A 14816-nucleotide genomic window follows, 5' to 3' on the forward strand; every position below is an offset into this window, starting at 1 on the left:
TTGTCTACTAGTAATTGCATCACTTGGGAAAAATCTCCTCTGCTTGAAATACAGTTTTTCACGACCAGTCTTTTCCTCACATTTTGCAAAGCTGATCTGATGGCCTTGCTCAAGAGCATCTCCTCAGAAAAGCCCCGATGAGAAAAGCCATTTAGCTTCCATTTCAATCAGGTACCAACACCCGCTTGCCCTTGTCCTCGTCCACTTTATTTCCCTCACCCGGGCAGTGGTGGGCACATACTGGCATGCGGTGGAGTCTTTAGGTGAGATGTAAGGGGTGACGCAGCTCTGCTCCGTGCTGTGTGTCGCCCTGAGCGGCAAGCTTAGGCAGCTTGCGACGTAGTAAGACAGCGGTGTCGGAGTATTATGAACATGTCAGGATGATGAATTTACTTTAACAATATTACCATTGGCGGCACACGCAATGCACTATATCTCAATCTGTCATTTTCCATGGTCATGTATTGTGTGGAATCAAGCTACTTTTTTTTCTTTTGGTATTGAGTGACGCTTCTAATGGTGGTGGTGAGAAAAGCAGAAGTGGATAATGATTTTGGGTAGCCTTGTTTGAGTTAACCGTTGTTGCCAGGAGACAGGGAGCTAAGGGGTGTGTGTGTGTGTGTGTGTGTGTGTGTGTGTGTGTGTGTGTCAGACAGACAGAGAGAGAGAGAGAGCGAGAGCGAGAGAGAGAGAGAGGCAGAGGGAGACACAGAGAGAAGGAAGTGTGGGAGTAGAAACAGGGAAAGGGCGAAAGAGGGTGGAAGCAAGGTTATTATTAAAGCATTTAAGCCCTGGGGTAAAGTCTTTGTTAGGTCATCCAGGAGACCTTACGACATAAGGATTTACCTGTACTGCCTTCTCAGGGTCAGCTTGCTCAAAAACAGGGTGGAAAATTGGCACCTTTTATTTGCAGCCCCTATTTGGTTATCAACTTGGAAAATGATTTAACATGTCATGCTTTTCTCCATTGTTTTCAAGTCTGCCATGAACCCCCACTCACCCTGTGGCTGCTGGTCACTTTCTGGGGCTCTCAAACACGTCTCCTTGATAGACTGCTGCTTCTCTGCACAGGGACAAGCAGAGAGTTTGATATAGATGAGGCATCCTTCCCATTTCCTGCCATATTCCCTTATTCCCCTCCCAATTGCCAGCACCTCACAGAGGGGTATATTAGTGTACTTGACTTTCTTTGCTGAACAGTTGGGGGGACAATGAAAAGAAATTAAAAGAGGGGCACCTGTATGTCTCAGTTGGTTAAGCGTTCAACTTCAGCTCAGGTCATGATCTCATGGTTTGTGAGTTCGAGCCCCACATCAGGCTTTCTGCTGTCAGTGCAGAGCCCACTTTGGACCCTCTGTCCCTCTCTCTCTGCCCCTCTCAAAAATAAATAAACATTAAAAAAGGGAAATTGAAAGGTAGGAGTTGAAAATTTATATCTGTGGGAATATACCCTTTTGGAGGATTTAAGAGGAAGAAATGCAAGAAATGAAATCTTTCATGGGAGAGTGCCTGTAGTAAGCTGAAAAACAGCTGCACAAAGATATGAGATCCTAATCCCTAGAACCTGTACATGTTCCCTTATAAAGAAAAAGTCTTTTCAGATGTAATTAGATTAAGGATCTTGACATAAGGAGATTATCCTGGATTTTCCAGGTGGGCCTTAAGTCTAGTCACAAGTGTGCTTCTAAGAGAGAGGCCAAAGGAGATTATGCACATATAGGAGAAGGGGGTGTGAAGAGGGAGGCAGAGATTGGAGGGATGTGGCTTTAAGCCAAGGGATATAGATAGCCACCAGAAGCTGGAAGAGGCAAGGAAACTGATGGGATTCTTGTATGGGTGTGTTCCTCATCTCAGAATCATTCCTGTTTCATATAATTCCTTCTCACTTCCCTCCTTGAGAGTATCTCCAGGTCTTGTTTGGGAGACCCCACACCTTTCTAGGAACTATTCCTCTTCCTTCCTTCCTCTGGGAGTCTGTTTCCCCAAGTCTGAGTGGTGGGGCCTAAAGTGATGGCACCCCACCATGGAAGATGCGATCATAGATCTAAATACGATGGAACTGTCTAGACGGAGGTCAGATGAGGGTGGGGACTGTGATACCCCAAGTCTCCCACTGTGATCCAGACCGGACAGGGGTCTCCCTTTTGTGTCCTCTTTAAGATCTCACAACCAGAGTTGAGTTACTTCTATTTTGTCTCCCAAATTCACACACACACACACACACACACACACACACACACACACACACACATTCCTTTTGTGGACAAACATGAATTCCCAGAGACAGTGCAGTTTAGACCCATAAGGAGAAGGAAAAAAAATTTCTGACTGCCTCATAATTTGTAACGTGTGGTGCTACCCATCGAGTCAGTCCACTACATATTGTGCCAAGCAGTGTTGGTTCCTTTTCTCCATTCTCCCTTTTATTTGTTTATTTATTTATTTAAAAATATTTATCTTTTTTTTTTTTTTTTAAAAAAAGCTTATTTGTTTTGAGAGAGAGAGAGGGGAAGAGAGAGAGGGAGAGATAGCACAAGTGGGGGAGGGGCAGAGAGAGGGAGAGAGAGAATCCCAAGCAGGCTCTGCACTGTCAGGGCACAGCCTGATGTGGGGGTTAAACTCACAAACTGTGAGATCATTACCTGAGCCAAAATCAAATGTCTAACGCTTAATTGACTGAACCACCTGGGCACCCCTCATTTTCTCTTTTAAATCGTTCCCATTAGGATCTACTGGGAACAAGTAGAGGGTCTAGTACCACCCCATTTGGCTCTTAATGGGTCTCTTTAATCATCCAAAGGTTAGTATTCGTATAATTGCCTTGCTAACGGCTCAAAGTTTTATTCTAGTTTTTATATGACAGAAGGAAGGTAACTAATGTAACATTGTATATCAACTATACTTCAATAAAGAAAAAGAAAGAAAAAGAATAAGGGGGGCAAGTGATTTATGTTTCCATTCACTTAGTTGACTGGAACTGTGGGAGTCAGTTCAGAGGTTCAGGGAGAGAATAATTAGTCTCATTAAAGGAACAGAAAGAGGAAGGTCTGTTACGCTTAGAAGTTGTGGTTGACAGTTGATCATTGTTGAGATTTAAGAGTGGACTAGACTCTCTCTTACCTTCTGATTTCTGGAAAGCAAAATGGAGCCCTAGTTGGGCTGTCTTCTGGAGTTCTCACCTAGAAAATGTTAGCTATGCGTTTCTTTCTCTTGACATATCTGCCGATATTGTTAGACTTTTTAATCTTTTGCCAGACTTCCAAATATGAAATAGTATCTTACTCCGGTTTTAATTTGCTTTTCTTTGGTTATTAGTGAGCTTAAACATCTTCTCATATGTTATTCAACCACTGGATTTTTTTCCTCTACAAATTGCTTGCTCAATAGCCATTGTTCTTTTTCTGTTTGTTCAGTTTAGGTTTCTCATGTTGATTTATATGATTCAAGATACAAATTGATGTTGAAATATCTTAAGAGTGATGTTATTAAGATAGAGATGTAGATATTCCTGGCTGTTACCCCCCATCTCACAAGAAGACCAGGTAGAAGCTGTCTATAGACAAGATGAGACACCACTGTGAAGATCCTAGAATCTGGGAGTGAACCTGAAACACTCCCCTGGGCAAGAGAGACTGAGACAGACCACTTTAGAAGTGTAAGAGGAGCTCTACCTTTTGACTGCATTGCCTCTCCCCTAGGCTGGCACAGCAAGAGGGTGCCCCAGGGTCAAGAGGGTGCCCCAGGCCTATGGTTTCTCTAGTGGGAAAAAGAGAGCCCAAGGTGTTCATTTAGCTCCCCAACATTACAAGATGCTCCTGGGAGGCTCACTGGGGTTATCCTGTCCTGGACTCCTGGACTCAGAGTCCAGCCGGTAGTACAGCCTGAGGCCCTATCCAATAAGAGATTGTGGAGCATGCCTACAGCCCTGCTCGACTATGGAATCCAACCAGAGGTTGTGCTGTCAGAGAACACAGCCTATGACTCTGCTGGCCTAGAAGAGATTGCAGAGTCCAACTGTGCCCACCCCCCAAGCCCAAGACCATAATACAGCCAGCAGATCTGCCCCCACCCAGCAGCCCCACTTGAGCCATGTATGGAACCACAAAAGACCCTAAGTAGCCAAAGCAGTCTTGAGAAAGAGCAAAGCTGGAAGCATCATACTTCCTGATTTCAAGCTATCCTACAAAGTTATCAATCAAACAGCATGGTACTGGCATAAAAACAGACTCATAGAACCAATGAACCAGAATAGAGAATCCAGAAATAAACCCACACATATAAGGTCACCTAATATTTGACAGGGGAGCCAAGAATACTTAATGAGGTAAAGATAGTCTCTTTAATAAATGGTGTTGGGAAAATAGGATATTGACATGGAAAAGAATAAAATTCTGTTCATTCCTTATCTTTCACAACTCACAAAAATTAACTCAAAATGGATTAAAGACTTAAATGTAAGACCCCCAAATCATAAAACTAGTGGAAAACATAGGAGGTAAGTTCCTCAACATTGGTCTTGCCATTGATTTTTTTTAGATATGACACCAAAACCACAAGCAATAAAGACAAAAATAAACAAGTGCGACTGCATCAAACTAAGAAGCTTCTGCACAGCAAAAGAAATGATCAACATGAAAAGGCAACCTATGGAATGAGAGAAAATGTTTGCAAATCATATATCTGATGGGGGGTTAATATCCAAAATATTTGCCCAATATGGCAAAACCCCAAAATAATCCAATTTAAAAAATGGACAGGGGCACCTGGGTAGCTCAGCTGGTTGGATGTCTGACTGTTGATTTTGGCTCAAGCCATGATCTCATGGATTGTGAGATTGAGCCCCACATCAGGCTCCATGGTGGTAGCACAGAGCCTACTTGGGATTCTCTGTCTCCCTTGCTCTCTACCCCTCCCTGCCCCTCCTCTCAAAAATAAATTAAAAAGAAATGAAGGATCTGAATAGACATTTTTCTAAAGAAGATACATAAATGGCTAACAGGTACATGAAAAGGTGCTTGGTATCACTAATTATCACAGAAATACATATCAAAACCACAATTACATCTATTAGAATGGTTATCATCAAAAAGACAAAAAATCACAAGTGCTAGTGAGAATGTGGAGAAAGGGAACTTGTGCACTCTTCCTGGAAATGTAAATTGGTACAGCCACTATGGAAAACAGTATGGAGGTTCTTCAAAAACTTAAAAATAGAACTACCATATGATCCAGTAAACCCACTTCTGAGTCTATATCTGAGGGAAATAAAATCGTTTTGTAGAGATATCTACACTCTCAGGTTCATTGAAACATTTACAATAGCCAAGACATGGAAACAGCCTAATTGTCCATTGAAGACTGAATGAATAAAGAAAATGTGGTGTGTGTGTGTGTAATATTATTTAGCCATAAATAATGCTATTTGTGACAGTATGGATGAATCTTGAGGGCATTATGCTAAGTGAAATAAGGCAGAGAAAGACAAATACTACATGATATTACTTATATGTGGAATCTAAAATATATGGATCTCCTAGAAACAGAGTAACTTGGTGGGTGCCAGGGATAGGAGCGGGGTCGGGGAAATGGGTGAAGATGGCCAAAGAGTATAAACTTTTGGTTATAATATGAATAAATTCTGGGGATCTAATGTACAGCATGGTGGCTATAGTTAACAGTGCTATATTGTGTTCTTGAAAGTTGCTAATAGGGTAGATTTTAAAAGTTCTTAGCACACACAAAGATGGTATTTATGTGAGGTATTAACTAACTTTATTGTGGTCATCATTTTTCAATGTATGTTATCAAATCATGTTGTATACCTTAAACTTACACAATATTATATGTCAATAATATGTCAACAAAACTAGGGGAAAAAGAAATGGCTTCTCTCAGTCCGTGGCTTATTTTTTCACTTTATTTATTTGTGTATTTATGTATTTATTTTTGCCAGATGGGGTTTTAACCATTAATGCAACTGAATTTATCAGTCTTTTTCTTTGTGGTTTGGCTTTTTCCATTTTATTGAAGAAATACTTTCTTGCTCTCAGATCATGATGATGTACTACTATATCTCTCTGTGGAAGTTTTAGATTTTTAAATCATGTTTATGTCTTTTAATACATGTGGAATTTAGTTTTTATATACAGTATGAAGTAGGGATCTAAACTATGTATACATTTACATTTGGAGTTCATTGTTTTAGCATTATTTAGTTTAATTATAATACCACCTTTGTTTACAGGCATGCCTCAGAGATGTTGTAGGTTCAGTTTCAGACCACTGTGTTGAAGCTAGTATTGCAATAAAGTGAGTCAAGTGAATTTTTTAATTTCCCAGTGCATATAAAAATTATGTTTATACTATACTGTAGTCTACCAAGCATTCTGTGTAAAAAAAAAACAATGTACATACCTTAATTAAAAACACTGTATTACTAGAAAATGCTAACCACCATCTGAGCTTTTAGTGAGTTATAGTCTTTTTGCGGTGGAAGGTTTTGCCTTAATGTTGATGACTGCTGACTGATCAGGGTGACTGACCAACCTTGCTGAAGGTTGAGGTGGCTGTGGTAATTTCTTAAAATAAGATAACAATGAAGTTTGCTGCATCAATTGCCTCTTCCTTTCATGAAACATTTCTCTGGAGCATGTGATGCTATTTGATAGCATTTTACCCACAGGAGAACTTCTTCAAAACTGGAGTCAGTCCTCTCAAACCCTGCTGTTGCTTTATCAACTAAGCTTATGTAATGCTCTAAATCTTTTATTGTCATTTCTTCACCAGGAGTAGATTCCATCTCAAGAAGTCACTTTCTTTGCTCATTCCTAACAAGCAACTCCTCATCTGTTAAAAGCTTTATCATGAGATTACAGCAATTCGGTCATCTCTTCAGGCTCCACTTCTGATTCTAGTTCTCTTGCTATTTCCACCTCATTTGCAGTTACTTCCTCCACTGAAGTCTTGAACGCCTCAAAGTTATCCATGAAGGTTGGAATCCCCTTCTTCCAAACTCCTGTTAATGGTGAGATTTGGACCTCTTCCCATGAACCACAAGTGTTCCTAATGGCATCTAGAATGGTAAAACATTTCTAGAAGGTTTTCCATTGGTAGTTGTGGTAACTGTGGTGGCTATAGTCTTACAAAATGTATTTCTTAAATAATAAGATTTGAAAGTCAAAATTACTGCTTGATCCATGGGCAGCAGAGTGGATGTTGTGCTAGCAGGCATGAAAATAGTGCTAATCTTGTATATCTCCATCAGAGCTCTTGAGTGGCCAAGTAAATGTCAATGAGCAGTAATGAAGGAATTTTGAGAGGAATCTTTTTTTTCTGAGTAGTAGGTCTCAATAGGGGCTCAAAAGATTCAGTAAACCATTTGGTAAGCAGATGCACTGTGATCCATGCTTTCTGGTTCCATATACAGAGCACAGGCAGAGTAGATTCAGCCTAATTACTGAGGGTGCAAAGATCTTCAGGATAGTAAATGAGCATTGGCTTCAACTTAAAGTCACCAGCTGCATTAGCCCCTAATAAGAGTCAGCCTGTCCTTTGAAGCTTTGAAGCCAGGCAATGACCTTTCCCCTCTTGCTATGAAAGTTCTGGATGGCATCTTCGTCCAATATAAAGTTGTTTTGTCTACATTAAAAATCTGTTGTTTAGTGTAGCCACCTTCATGAATGCGGGTCTTCTGGATGGCTTGCTACAGCCTCTCCATCAGAGCTTGCTGCTTCACCTTGCACTTTGGTGTTGTGGAGGCGGCTTCTTTCCTCAAGCCTCATGGACCAAACTCTGCTGGCTTGAAACTTTTCTTCTGCAGTTTCCTGACCTCTCTCAGCTTTCAGAGAACTGAAGAGAATTAGGGCCGTGCTCTGGATTATGCTTTGGCTTAAGGGAATGTTGTAGTTGGTTTAATCATCTATCCAGACCAAACTTCCTCCATATCAGCTGTTTTGCTTTCTGTCATTCATGTGTTCACTGGAGTAGCACTTTTAATTTCCTTCAGTAATTTTTCCTTTGCGTTTACAACTTGGGTATCTGTTTGGCTCAAGAGGCCTAGCTTATAGCCTATCTTGGCTTTTGACATGCCTTCCTCACTAAACTTAATTATATCTAGCTTTTGACTTAAAGGTGAGAGACGACTCTTCCTTTCACTTGAACACTTAGAGGTCGTTGTAAAGTATTAGTTGGCTTAATGTCAATATTGTTGTGTCTAAGGGAATGGGGAGGCCTGGGAGAGGGTGAGTGAAGGGCAGGTGGTGGCACAGTCAGAGCATTTATTAATTTATTAATTAAGCTTTCTGTCTTATATGGACATGGTTTGCCATGAGGTAGCATCAAATATCACAGATCACAGTTCACCATAACAAATATAATAGTGGAAAAGTTTGAAATATTGAAAGAATTACCAAAACGTGACACAAAGACATGAAGTGAGCAAACACTGTTGGACAAATGGTGCCAATTAGACATGCTTGAGGCAGGATTGCCACAGACCTTTAACTTGTAAAAAATGCAGTTTCTAAGCACAATAAAATGAGATATGCCTGTGTGTGTGCGTATTTATATTTATAAAATACCGTATATAAAGTGTCCATTGATCTATTCATCTATTTCTGCTATAATACTGTTATAATAATTAGAACTTAACAATAGTAAGCCTTCATAGCTAGAAGAGTAAAATCCCCCTCCTCTACCTTCTTCAAAATTGACCCAGCTATCTTTGACTCTTTACCATATTTTTGCATGATTTAGCATAACTGAGAACATATGTGTACAATTTCATAACCTGCCATTTTCCATTTAACTTGATAACAGAAGATTTAAAAATGTTATTAAAACTTTTACCAAATTTTAAGATTGCTCATACTATTCCCTGTGTGTTGCATCATATTTTATTTAGCCATTCCCATGTTTCTGGACATCTAATTTATTTCCATGTTTTCTCATCATAAATGCTAACACTGTTGCAAATATTTTTATGCATAAAGGGTTTTCCATCTTCAGGATGATTACATTAGAGTATATTCTCACAAATGGAATACAATTGATAATTTGATTTTCAAAAGAATTTTACATTCTCTCCAGGAAGTTTTGAGGCTTTACATGTAACCAGATCTTCACTGGCCTTAGGTAGTCTCATTTTTAAAATGACAGAAAAGCTCATCCTATTTAATACTTTTGCCTCTAGCTGGTCCTGAAGAGGTAATTTTCTAGAGACACTGAGTGATATTCCTAAATAATGAAGAAGAAATGGGCTAGCAATAATTATTTGCATGGAGATGGCATTTGAAGGAGGGAGAGAAGAGGGGCTTAAAGAAATTAATCCTAGGGTAGCTCATTTTTAAAGTTTAAAAATTTTAATTTTTAAAAAATGTTTATTTCTTTATTTTGAGAGAGAGAGAGAGAGAGGGAGAGAGGGAGAGAGAAAGAGCACAAGCAAAGGAGGGGCAGAGAAGGAGAGAGAGAGAGAGAGAGAGAGAGAGAATCCCAAGCTGATAGCACAGAGCCTGACATGGGGCTCGAACTCATGAACCGTGAGATCATGACCTAAGTTGAGAGCACAAGTCAGATGCTTAACTGACTGAGCCACCTAAGTGCCCCTAGAGTGTCTCTTTTGATTTGGTGTCAGAAAGAGGGTATTTCTGTTGGCTTTACTAACTATACCCTCATTTCTTCCTCATGTCCCTGATTCCATATGCAGATTTTAGAATAAAGTGGCTTTTTGACAGATTATTTAAATCCTAGTGAGGTAGAACAGTATTCAGATTGTTTATAATGACTATAATCAGTGGCAAATTAGTTCAGCCTGTCTCAGTTCATTCTCTCTGACAGCTTCATGTTTATTTCACACTATAGAGGATGAAAAAGAAAACATATATAAAGGAGAATTGTTTTATTGTCATTTAATTATATGAATACTAACATAATCAAGAATGTGTTTAGGACTCTGTCCCAGTCACAAAAGGAAACTGAACCTTAAAGACCAAGCCAATTAGATCTTTTTAGGAAGTTTGGTTTACTATATTTGTTTCCTACATAATAGTTTCTTTTTGTATTGAGTTCTGTCAAATTGATATTTTTCTAGATGGAAATTTAGGAAATAGACAAGTCATGGTAACTGCAAACCATCCATGATTTCTTGACCTTTGGAATGTAGTGTATGGGATACCGTATCTTCTCGCCATGAGTTTGATGAATCATGCACTTTTACCTATTATTTCAATTAAAAAGTTAAGAATACATTAGATCTCCAGAACTTCAGTCATTGAGACATCATCACCTTTGATCAACATTTCCAATTTCCCCTTCTGGCAACCACTGTTCCACTCCCTGCTTCTATGAGTTTGACTATTTTAGATTCGACATATAAACGAGATCATGCAATGTTTGTGTTTCTGGATCTGCTTTATTTCACTTAGCATAATGTCTTCCAGTTTCATCCATGTTGTTGCAAATGGCAGGGTTTTCTTATTCTTTTTTTAAAATGTTTATTTTTTTAGTTTGTTTTGAGAGAGAGAGAGCGTGCATGGCAAAAGGGTAGAGAGAGAGAGAGAGAGAGAGAGAGGGAGAGAGAGGGAGTCCCAAGCAGGTTCCGCACTGCAGCACAGAGCCTGACATGAGGTTGGAACTCATGAACCATGAGATCATGACCTGAGCCAAAATCAAGATGCTTAACCCACTGAGCCACCCAGGCACCCCGAGGGTTTTCTTCTTTTTACAGGCCGAATAACACTTTATTGTTATTTATATATACCACATTTTCTTTTTTTTTAAATTTATTATCAAATTGGTTTCCATACAACACCCAGTGCTCATCCCAACAGGTGCCCTCCTCAGTGCCCATCACCCACTTTCCCCTCTCCCCACCCATCAACCTCAATTTGTTCTCTATTTTTAAGAGTCTCTTATGGTTTGCCTCCTTACCTCTATGTGACTTTTTTTCCCCCACTTCTCCTTCCCCATGGTCTTCTCTTAAGTTTCTCAGGATCCACATATGAGTGAAAACATATGATATCTGTCTTTCTCTGCCTGACTTATTTCACTTAGCATAATACTCTCCAGTTCATCCACGTTGCTACAAATGGCCAGATTTCATTCTTTCTCACTGCCAAGTAGTATTCCGTTGTGTATATAAACCACAACTTCTTTATCCATTCATCAGTTGATGGACATTTAGGCTCTTCCCATAATTTGACTATTGTTGAAAGTGCTGCTATAAACATTGGGGTACAAGTGCCCCTATGCATCAGCACGCCTGTATCCCTTGGGCAAATTCCTAGCAGTGCTATTGCTGGGTCATAGGGTCGATCTATTTTTAATTTTTTGAGGAAACTTCACGCTGTTTTCCAGAGCAGCTGCACCAGTTTGCATTCCCACCAACAGTGCAAGAGGGTTCCCATTTCTCCACATCCTTGCCAGCATGTATAGTCTCCTGATTTGTTCATTTTAGCCACTCTGACCGGCATGAGGTGGTATCTCAGTGTGGTTTTGATTTGTATTTCCCTGATGAGGAGTGACATTGAACATCTTTTCATGTGTCTGTTGGCCATCTGGATGTCTTCTTTGGAGAAGTGTCTATTCATGTTTTCTGCCCATTTCTTCACTGGATTATTTGTTTTTCGTTTGTGGAGTTTGGTGAGCTCTTTATAGATTTTGGATACTAGTCCTTTATCCAATATGTCATTTGCAAGTATCTTTTCCCAATCTGTCGGTTGCCTTTTAGTTTTGTTGATTGTTTCTTTTGCAGTGCAGAAGCTTTTTATCTTCATGAAGTCCCAATAGTTCATTTTTGCTTTTAATTCCCTTGCCTTTGGAGATGTGTCGAGTAAGAAATTGCTGCGGCTGAGGTCAGAGAAGTTTTTCCTGCTTTCTCCTCTAGGGTTTTGATGGTTTCCTGTCTCACATTCAGGTCCTTTATCCATTTAGAGTTTATTTTTGTGAATGGTGTAAGAAAGTGGTCTAGTTTCATTCTTCTGCATGTCGCTGTCCAGTTCTCCCAACACCATTTAAGGAGACTGTCTTTTTTCCATTGGATATTTTTTCATGCTTTGTCAAAGATTAGTTGGCCATACATTTGTGGGTCCAATTCTGGAGTCTCTATTCTATTCCATATACCACATTTTATTTATCTATTCTTCCTTTGATGGATATTTAGGTTGTTTTCATATCTCAGGTATTGCGACTAATGCTGCAATGAACATAGAAGAATGGATATCCCTTTGAGATAGTGATATCATTTCCTTCAGGTACATATAAAGAAGTGGGATTGCTGGACCATTTGGTAATTCTATTTTTAATTTTTTGGGGAACCTCCGTCTTGTCCTTGGTGGCTGCACCAGTTTGTGTTCCCACCAACAGTGTGCAAACTTTCCCTTTTCTCCACAGCCTCACCAACACCTGTTATCTCTTGTCTTATTGATAATTGCCATTCTAACAGGTGTGTGGTGTTGTCTCTTTGGAACAACATGGTCTGCAGTTAACATACTGTATTGTATACTTGAAGTTTGTTAAGAAGGCAGTTTCTGAAGTTTTCTCACTATATTAGTTCTCACTTAATAAAAAAGAAAGAGAAGGAAAGCAGTAACTGTGGAGTGATGGGTATGTTAATTAGCTTGATTGTGGTGATCATTTCACAGTGTATACAGTGCTTTGCTATTAAAACATCAAGTTGTACACTTTAAATACATACAATTCCTATGTGTCAATTATACCTTGATAAAGGTGAAAAATAATTTAAAACTCAAAGCAAGAAAAGGTTAAGAATAATTTTAATATACCCACATATTTGCCTCTTGATAATCTACTTGAGTACTTCTAGGAGTTATTCCAACAGATGTTTAGTTCTGGGTCTGTCTTACACCTTCTAGGTGGTGTCTCTGATTAATGCAAAGAAATGTTGGTATTCACATAAATAGAACACAAATAGAAAGAAATATCTATTAATAGAAAGTATGTACAATTTTCTTCTAAAAATCTGGTTCCACCAAGAGAATGTGGGTATCTACATTCACCAACACAGGAAAACAAACCTTTACCAAACCCATATGCACGAGGAGAATTATAGTGAAGGTCTGCCTACATCAAAGACTGTCTGTGTTTGTCACCTGGCACCACTAACATACCAGCTGTATGATCTTAATCAAGTTTCTTAACTTTATGTGCCTTGTGGTTTCCTCATCTTTAAAATGAAGTTGTAAAGATGAAATGAGTTAACATGTATAAATTGTTTGCACATGTAAGTAGTTGGTAAATGTTGGCTATTATTACTAATTTGTATCTGGAACCCTGGGCAAAGTCCAAAGGCAGTGAATACATTGGGTCTCAGGGAGATTCTTGGGCCTTTGTCTGTTCCGAAAATTCCAGAAATGCTAGTGACACAGGTTGTGCTCCCTGGAAGCAGCTTCTAAAATGGAGATTAGCATGGTAATTTGAAACTCTTCAAGAGATCATCATCTGTGGAAGGGAATAAAGCAGAACTGGGGAGAGGTGGTTTCTGTTTTCCCTGATTAGATCTTGACTGATAAATATATACCTTTTCCCCCCTCCAATTAGCAAGAAAATTCCATGAAGTCAGGGGCTCTGTTTTTGCACCTGGATCTAGCACAGAGACTGGAAGGAATTTCAACAGCACTGTAGCCATTCTGAGTCCTGGACTCATTGGCAGCCCCTATCACCATCCAGACTTTTCTGTGAAACCTCAGATGCCAACATAACACATTCTGAAGACAATTTCAGTCTTTCTAACTCTCTCATTCCTTTACTTTCACTGCAGTTCAAAAACAGTGTAGAAAATGAAAAAGCAGAATTTATAGGTCTGTTTTTTATAGTAAGCTTTAATTGGAAGTAATATAATACTGTGTATTTCTTCTCTATTCCTTGCCCCTCTCCCTCCCTCCTTCCTTTCTTGCATCTCCCGCCTCCTTCTTCTCCTCCCCACTCCTCCTTTATTTTGCCATGGCTGCCTGGAAGCCTAGAGCCAAATCTTTCACCTGAATATGGTGGCTGTTTCAATCACCTTTTTTTTTTTTTTTTTAATTTTTTTTCAACGTTTATTTTTATTTTTGGGACAGAGAGAGACAGAGCATGAACGGGGGAGGGGCAGAGAGAGAGGGAGACACAGAATCGGAAACGGGCTCCAGGCTCCGAGCCATCAGCCCAGAGCCTGACGCGGGGCTCGAACTCACGGACCGCGAGATCGTGCCCTGGCTGAAGTCGGACACTTAACCGACTGCGCCACCCAGGCGCCCCCCCCCTTTTTTTTTTTAAATTAAATACCTGTTTATTTACATGGCTACTAGAGACCAGGTACTAGAGATGCCAAGAGAAGATGTGACTCCTGCCCTCCAGGAATGCTAATAGAAGAAACAGACATGTGAGTACACATGCTATAATGAAACCAAGCGAAGGAGCTCTCTTGGAATGCAGCAGAAGGCCTGACTAATTCCGTGGGGGTATAGGTAAGCTATCACAGAGGGTTTGCATCTTGAAGGATGGATAGAATTTCTTCAAGTGGACAGGGAGAGGTAAGGCATTCCCAGTAGAGGAAACAGCAAGGAGTAGGAGAGAGTTTCTGGGTCCTTAAATAGGCTGCCACAGCTCGGGCTTGGAGGGCTATGTGGATCAGGGCTGATCTCAGTGGGAAGAGTCAGCCAACCAGATCATAAGGACCCTAAGGCTTTTGTCAAGGAGTTCAGCCATCACCCTGTGGTGATGACAAACCTCTGAAAGGTTGAAGTAGGTGAGCACCATTATGTAATTTTCATATTTACATATAATTTGTATATTTTATACAGATAGTATAAATAGATCTGAGA

Source organism: Felis catus, chromosome B1 (genome assembly GCF_018350175.1).
Source record: "Felis catus isolate Fca126 chromosome B1, F.catus_Fca126_mat1.0, whole genome shotgun sequence".
NCBI classification, from domain to species: Eukaryota; Metazoa; Chordata; class Mammalia; order Carnivora; family Felidae; genus Felis; species Felis catus.